The sequence below is a fragment of the Oreochromis niloticus genome, linkage group LG1, assembly GCF_001858045.2.
Source record: "Oreochromis niloticus isolate F11D_XX linkage group LG1, O_niloticus_UMD_NMBU, whole genome shotgun sequence".
In the NCBI taxonomy this organism is placed as follows: domain Eukaryota; kingdom Metazoa; phylum Chordata; class Actinopteri; order Cichliformes; family Cichlidae; genus Oreochromis; species Oreochromis niloticus.
In genome coordinates, this window is record NC_031965.2 from 16,974,497 (window position 1) to 16,981,245 (window position 6,749).

Genomic DNA, 6,749 nt, shown 5'->3' on the forward strand with positions numbered 1-6,749 from the left:
AGGTTTGGAAATGTAAATGTTAACTGTGTGGCACTGCGTAGACTCTTACATGAACCTAAATGCTGCTGACATGAACAAAGGTAGAATTCGATACATGGAAAAACAACGTGAAACCTGCATCGTGTGATCTCCATTTCAACAAGGGATCCATTTTTAGTCTCTTACCCATCACAAGACTTTTTCTCTTTCAATATTTAGTCTGATCTGAAAGACACCATTCTTGTATCTCTTTCCAAAGACAAGCTTGGCCTTTCTTACTCTGTGAAACTTGGAATAAAAACTGGGAGGCGAGGGTTACACATCATATCAGCTCCAGGACTCCAGGATATTTCACTGACCTTTACAGCTGCAACAGGGGAAGCAAAGAACTCTGTCTTTAACTTCAAATGCATCATTTTGAGCTCTTGGGCAGGTAAAGATTGGTTGTCAGAAGAGTTAAATTGGCTCTGTAACAGCCAATGTAAATCTACTGTAGCCTCACTGCGCAATAATAGATTCGCATTTCAATGCAGAAATAACATCAAATCTTTAAGTGGAAAAGATTATTCTTTGCTTTGTTTTGCAAAAGTAAAAGAGGAAAACTGAAATCTGGTCAGGTACAAGAATGTTTTTCACTACAATTACAAAACAATAGAACTCCTGAAGCACCACTACCGCATTTGTGGCAAAACACTCCAGGGAGTACAGAGCATCCTGTCCTGTGCTGTTTGAAAAGTCTAACTTTTCACAGCAGTGAGGTAATTGAAATACTCTTGTTTCCAGCAACATATGAGAGGGTGTGATTGCCTACTTGTTGTATAATAGCAAGACTAAAACAAGGAAGCACAGAAATTGCTTGCTCTCAGGGAATTTTAGTTAAAGCTGTATTATTCTGGATCAACAGTGCACTTCAGCTTTCAGGGAATCTGCACTGGGAAATACAAGGCAACTTTTGCTGAAGAAGCTGGGCTTAAGGACAAGATTATGCCATGGCTGTTAATGCTGAGAATGCTGCTGTAAGCAATTAAAATAACCCAAAAAGGACAGATAAGAGTTTTACAACATTGCAAGAAAGATCCACAGAGGTACTGTAAGAATTACAATTTGAAAAGATTAATGTAGAATATACTGTGTGGGTGTTTCTGTTTTTATTTTTATTTTTTTTGTTTTGTTTTTTTTACTAGAAACTGCTACAAAAATACAGACAACATGAGAAGTCTACAACACAAAAAGAACCCTGTGGTCCAGGGAGAGATGTAAACATGATGGAAAATTAAGGGGGCGGACTAAATATGTCTTGTCTGCCAATTATGTCCCTGCAAGGCAATGACTACTTTAGAAAAAGAAGGAGAGAACAAAACCTAATGGTCCAAAAGATGACAAGGCTTGCTGGAAAAATGTATTAGTATTACTCTGGATTGTGTTACAGTAACAAAGGACATCAGACCCATGAATCTACAGAACCGTCAGCATGAAGGATCATTCATGAGCCAGCTAATCCAATTTCTCTGGTGGTTAATGTTTTGCATGTCACCACAGTTATCAGTGGACACCATTTAGTCTACTTAGAGTGAAGAGACACATAAAACAAACAACTGTAATAAGAAATCCGTCATTCAAATACACGTAGGCCCGATGGCTTTGCAAAACACACTTCCAAGCAGAAAGATCACAAAATTATGTGGCGTTATGTAGAATTAAATAATGTTGCTTTCAAGTTACTGACATATTTGCAGCTCACATATTCATAGACTTCACTGCAGTGGAAGTAATGTTTGTCAACAGTAAGATGTTGTACAGGCTGCAAAGGTTTACAGTCTATATAGTCATACATCTCCTATCTATATCTATAGACAACAAAAATAATCTGTATTAGTGAAAAATCCAGAAATTTTACATTGGTGCTTTTTAGCTGCTGTTTTAATGACAGAACAAATTTTTAAGGATATAACTGATACAGATATTTGATGATTTAAAAAGCCGATCTGTCACCCAATATTTTTTTCCTTTTCAGACAAACAAAACATAAAAAGATTCCCCAAACAGCTGCTATCTGTCATGTCGGTAAGATGCCGGCCTTTTTTTCTACCAAGAGAGCTAACAGTGGTGATCATCACGGCCGTGTACATTCCACCCGATGCCAACGTAAACACGGCGCTCTCTATCCTGCTGAACACCATTAACGAACAGCAGCGGGCCCACCCGGATGGTGTTCACATTATTGCAGGTGATTTTAATAAGGCCAACATAAAGACTGTACTCCCAAAGTTTTACCAGCATGTCAAATGTCCCACCAGAGGAGAAAACACTCTAGATCATGTTTACTCCAACATCAAGCATGCATATAGAGCCATACCCCTCCCCCACCTCGGTCAGTCCGACCACCTCTCCCTCCTGCTCTCCCCAGCCTACACCCCCCTCAGGCGCAGTGCCAGGCCCACCACAAGGACTGTTACAACCTGGCCGGAAAATGCTCTCCACAAACTACAAGACTGCTTCACAGAGACAGACTGGGACATATTTGAACACCAGGACCTAGAAACTTTCACAGGATCAGTACTGGACTACATCAAGTTCTGTACTGCAAATGTGACAGTGGACAAAAGCATTCGGGTTTTCCCGAATCAAAAACCCTGGATGACCAGCGAGGTCCGCTCACTCCTCAAAGCCCGTGATGCCGCCTTCAGGTCAGGTGACAGAGCTCTGTACAGGGCTGCTCGAGCTGACCTGAAAAGGGGGATTAAAAAAGCCAAGTCAGACCACAAAAGGAACATCGAGTCCCACCTGTCCAGCAACAACACACGAGAGGTGTGGCAGGGAATGCAAGACATCATCAACCACAGAGGCAGCACTGTGAAAACAGAGAATTCGAGTGTGCAGCTGGCAGAGGAAATAAACAGCTTCTTCGCCCGCTTTGAAACACCACAACAGCAACACTCATCTGCTTCAGCCCTGCTCCCATCCTCATCCTCACCTGGTTCCTGCACCGCTCCACTCACTGTAACGGAGCACGATGTCAGACGTGTGCTCCTAGCAGTGAACCCCAGGAAGGCGGCCGGTCCAGACGGAGTACCTGGCAAGGTACTAAGAGCATGCGCACACCAGCTCACCCTCATCTTCACCAGACTCTTCAACCTCTCACTGGATCAGGCAGCCATCCCATCCTGTCTAAAATCAGCCACAATCATCCCAGTGCCGAAGAAGTCTCCCATCACCAGCCTGAATGATTACCGCCCTGTGGCCCTCACACCGGTAATCATGAAATGCTTTGAGAGACTAGTCCTTCAACACATCAAGGATTACCTCCCCCCAGAATTCGACCCCCACCAGTTTGCATACCGTGCAAACAGATCCACAGAAGACGCCATCGCCACAGCCCTCCATGCTGTGCTGAGTCACCTAGAGCAGCGGCAGAGCTACGTCCGAATGCTCTTTGTGGACTACAGCTCAGCCTTTAATACTATCATCCCGGACATCCTCATCAACAAACTGGTCACTCTTGGCCTCCCTCCTCTCACATGTGCCTGGATAAAGGATTTCCTCACAAACCGGCCCCAGACTGTGAGACTCGGCCCTCATCTCTCCTCCACTCGCACACTGAGCACCGGCTCCCCACAGGGCTGTGTGCTGAGCCCCCTCCTGTATTCTCTCTACACCCACGACTGCAGTCCGACCCACAACAACACTCTCATCATCAAGTTTGCTGATGACACCACGGTAGTCGGACTCATCTCAAAGGGAGACGAAGCAGAGTACAGAGAGGAAGTCCTGAAGTTGGCAGCATGGTGTTCAGAAAACAACCTGGCACTGAACACCAAGAAAACCAAAGAGCTCATTGTTGACTTCAGGAGACACAGCACTGACTTGGCCCCCCTCTACATCAACGGGGAGTGTGTGGAGAGGGTCCACACCTTCCGGTTCCTTGGTGTCCTCATCTCTGCTGACATCTCCTGGACGGAAAACATCTCAGCGGTCATCAAGAAGGCCCAACAGCGGCTGCACTTCCTGAGAGTCCTCAGGAAGTACAAGCTGAGCTCCAACCTGCTGCTGACCTTCTACCGCTCGTCCATTGAGAGCCTGCTAACCTACTGCATCACGGTATGGTACGGCAGCTGCACCAAGGCAGATAGAGTGAGGCTTCAGAGTGTGGTCAAGACAGCACAAAAGATCATCGGCTGCCCTCTCCCCTCCCTGATTGACATTTATTCCTCCCGCTGCCTCAGCAGAGCAGCAAACATTATCAAGGACAGCTCCCACCCTGGCTTCAACATGTTCAGCCTGCTTCCCTCAGGGAAGCGCTACAGGTGCATCAACACTAAAACCCACAGACTCAAAAACAGTTTCTTCCCCAAAGCGATAACCACCCTGAACTCACACATGCACCGATAACACAGCCCACCACTTCCCACTTCCTCTATGGACCACCACTATTTATACTAATTCTATGTGCAATAACTGTATATACATAAACACTATTTATACCAATTCCATGTGCAATAACTCAACTGTACATACATAACACTATTTATTACATATTGTTTACGGCTTGTAAATTGTACATTTTATATATATACACATCTTCTTCCCTATGTTAATACTGTTCATATGTACATAGCGCTGCAGAACTGTACCCCCCCCCAGCATGTTTACACTGAGTAGGAGATGCTCTGTATCTCATTGTACAACTGTATAATGACAATAAAGGCATTCTATTCTATTCTATTCTATCTGCTATCTGAGCTCTTACTAAGATAATTGACGATTGAGTTTAAAAGTAATCTTGTTTTTACTACTTTTACAAGTCGTGGATTTTTCAGTTTGGTCTGGTCGACTCTGCTTTGATCAGGGTTACAAATATGTAATGTATGTTGTCAACAAGGAAGTTTTAGAGCGTCCTCTGGTGGACAAACTCTGCAATGTCATCACTGGTAACATGGGTTATGAAGGGTGTTTCTCCCATGTCTTCTTTCTTTTCACTTAGGGGCCATTCTGAATGATGATATTGATATATTGGCAAGTAGCTAATATTGGCCAATATATCAGTTGGGCTTTGCTTAAAAGTTTACAAGTGTTGAGACATAGACACAGTTTTTGTAATTCTGTCTCTGCACACCATCACAGTGAGATTTTAAAATCAATCAGGATATTAATAAATGGCACATTATCTGCTTTAAACTTGTGGCTTAGAGCATAACAAAAGTTGAATAACAGACATGGACCCGCATTTATAGAGATTCAAACGTAAGTGGACAAATTGAGATCATTTTAATTTTTCTTCTTCTTAATACTTGGATGACAATATGGATGAAATTTGGATGAAATCCTTTGTGGATAACGACTGCCTGAAGTCGAGAACTCATGGATATCACCAAATGCTCTTACCTCCCTTGAGATGATCAGCAGACAGATCATTAATAAGCACTAATGACCTTATTCCATTGCCATGCCGACGCCACAATGAATACTCATAGACCCATGTGCAACCATGCGACTCTGCCCAAAGAAGCAACAGACAACCTATCCTCTATAACTCACACTAAGCTATGCAGAGTTAGTTACTCTCTGCAGATAAGTGCTACTCGTTGGTATTGAGTGTTTCGCTGAAATAAATTAACAGTTATTACAGCAGAAGAACTGTTACGATGATGCACAAAGAGGGGGGAATAAAAAAGCAGAGGCAGAGACCAGCATATATTAAAACTTTTACAGCATTGTCTTCTGTAACACAAAAATATTAAGTCATGACTCGACATAAATTAAAGCAGCTCTTTTAGTTTGCAAAGGGGCGAATGTAACTTTAGGGAATGTTTTTTAGTTTCCTCCTAAGAAGCTGCCTGACAAAGTGACTCAAACACCACACAAACAACAGTAGTGATTTTCACAATTTGTGGCTGGATTTTGTACACAGTTTTAGCATAGTGATTTTCACAGAACAAAAGATCTCCTACAATTACATCTAAATAGTTCTCAGTGGTAAAAAGTATCCCTTTAACATTTATAATACAGTCAGTTCTTGTCTGGTATTTCAGGGAGACTCTAGATACTTTATATAAGTCTGCCAGCAGATGATATGACACCTGTGCAGTTATTATTAATGATGTGTCACATGAGACACTGCATAGAAGTTTTGATGACTTCTTCATGGGTTACATCATGAATAGGACGACCACATCCCATAACTTAAATGCGGGGCAAAGAGTATTTTCATGTAGGCTTGTGTTGGGCAAATTACTAAAAAGTAGCCTGAAATGATGATGTATCCAATTTAAGAAAAAAACAAAAGAACACACTATGCAGACGCAAGCATATATTTATTTGAATTCATTTTTTCCAGCTGCTTAGGAGCATAAATCGAAGCTCATGTTCATTTTTATGGGCTTATGGAAGTTTTTGTGCACTTATTTTATTTCCTTTTACTCTTGCAGTGGGTGTTAAATTAGCTGCTATTCTGTCAGCTACTCATTTTGGGGTTTCAGTGGGGATGCATCCATACACCAGCGCATCTCTTTTGAGCCACAAGTTTATTGTGAGGCATGTTTTTAATTTTGTAAGCCACAGCCAATGAAAATGTGGGACATTGGCTCTGTATGTGGGATGGTGGGACGAGAAGAATGGTCCCAGTGGGACATCTTGGTCACTGTGGTCATGAGTGTACAACAGTGTGTCACCAAGTAAATGTCTTCTCTTAGGTTACTTAAACATAGATATTGTATGTTTAGACCTGCACATATGTCTATGCATATGTATTACTTATCTTATTTGCAGTGTGC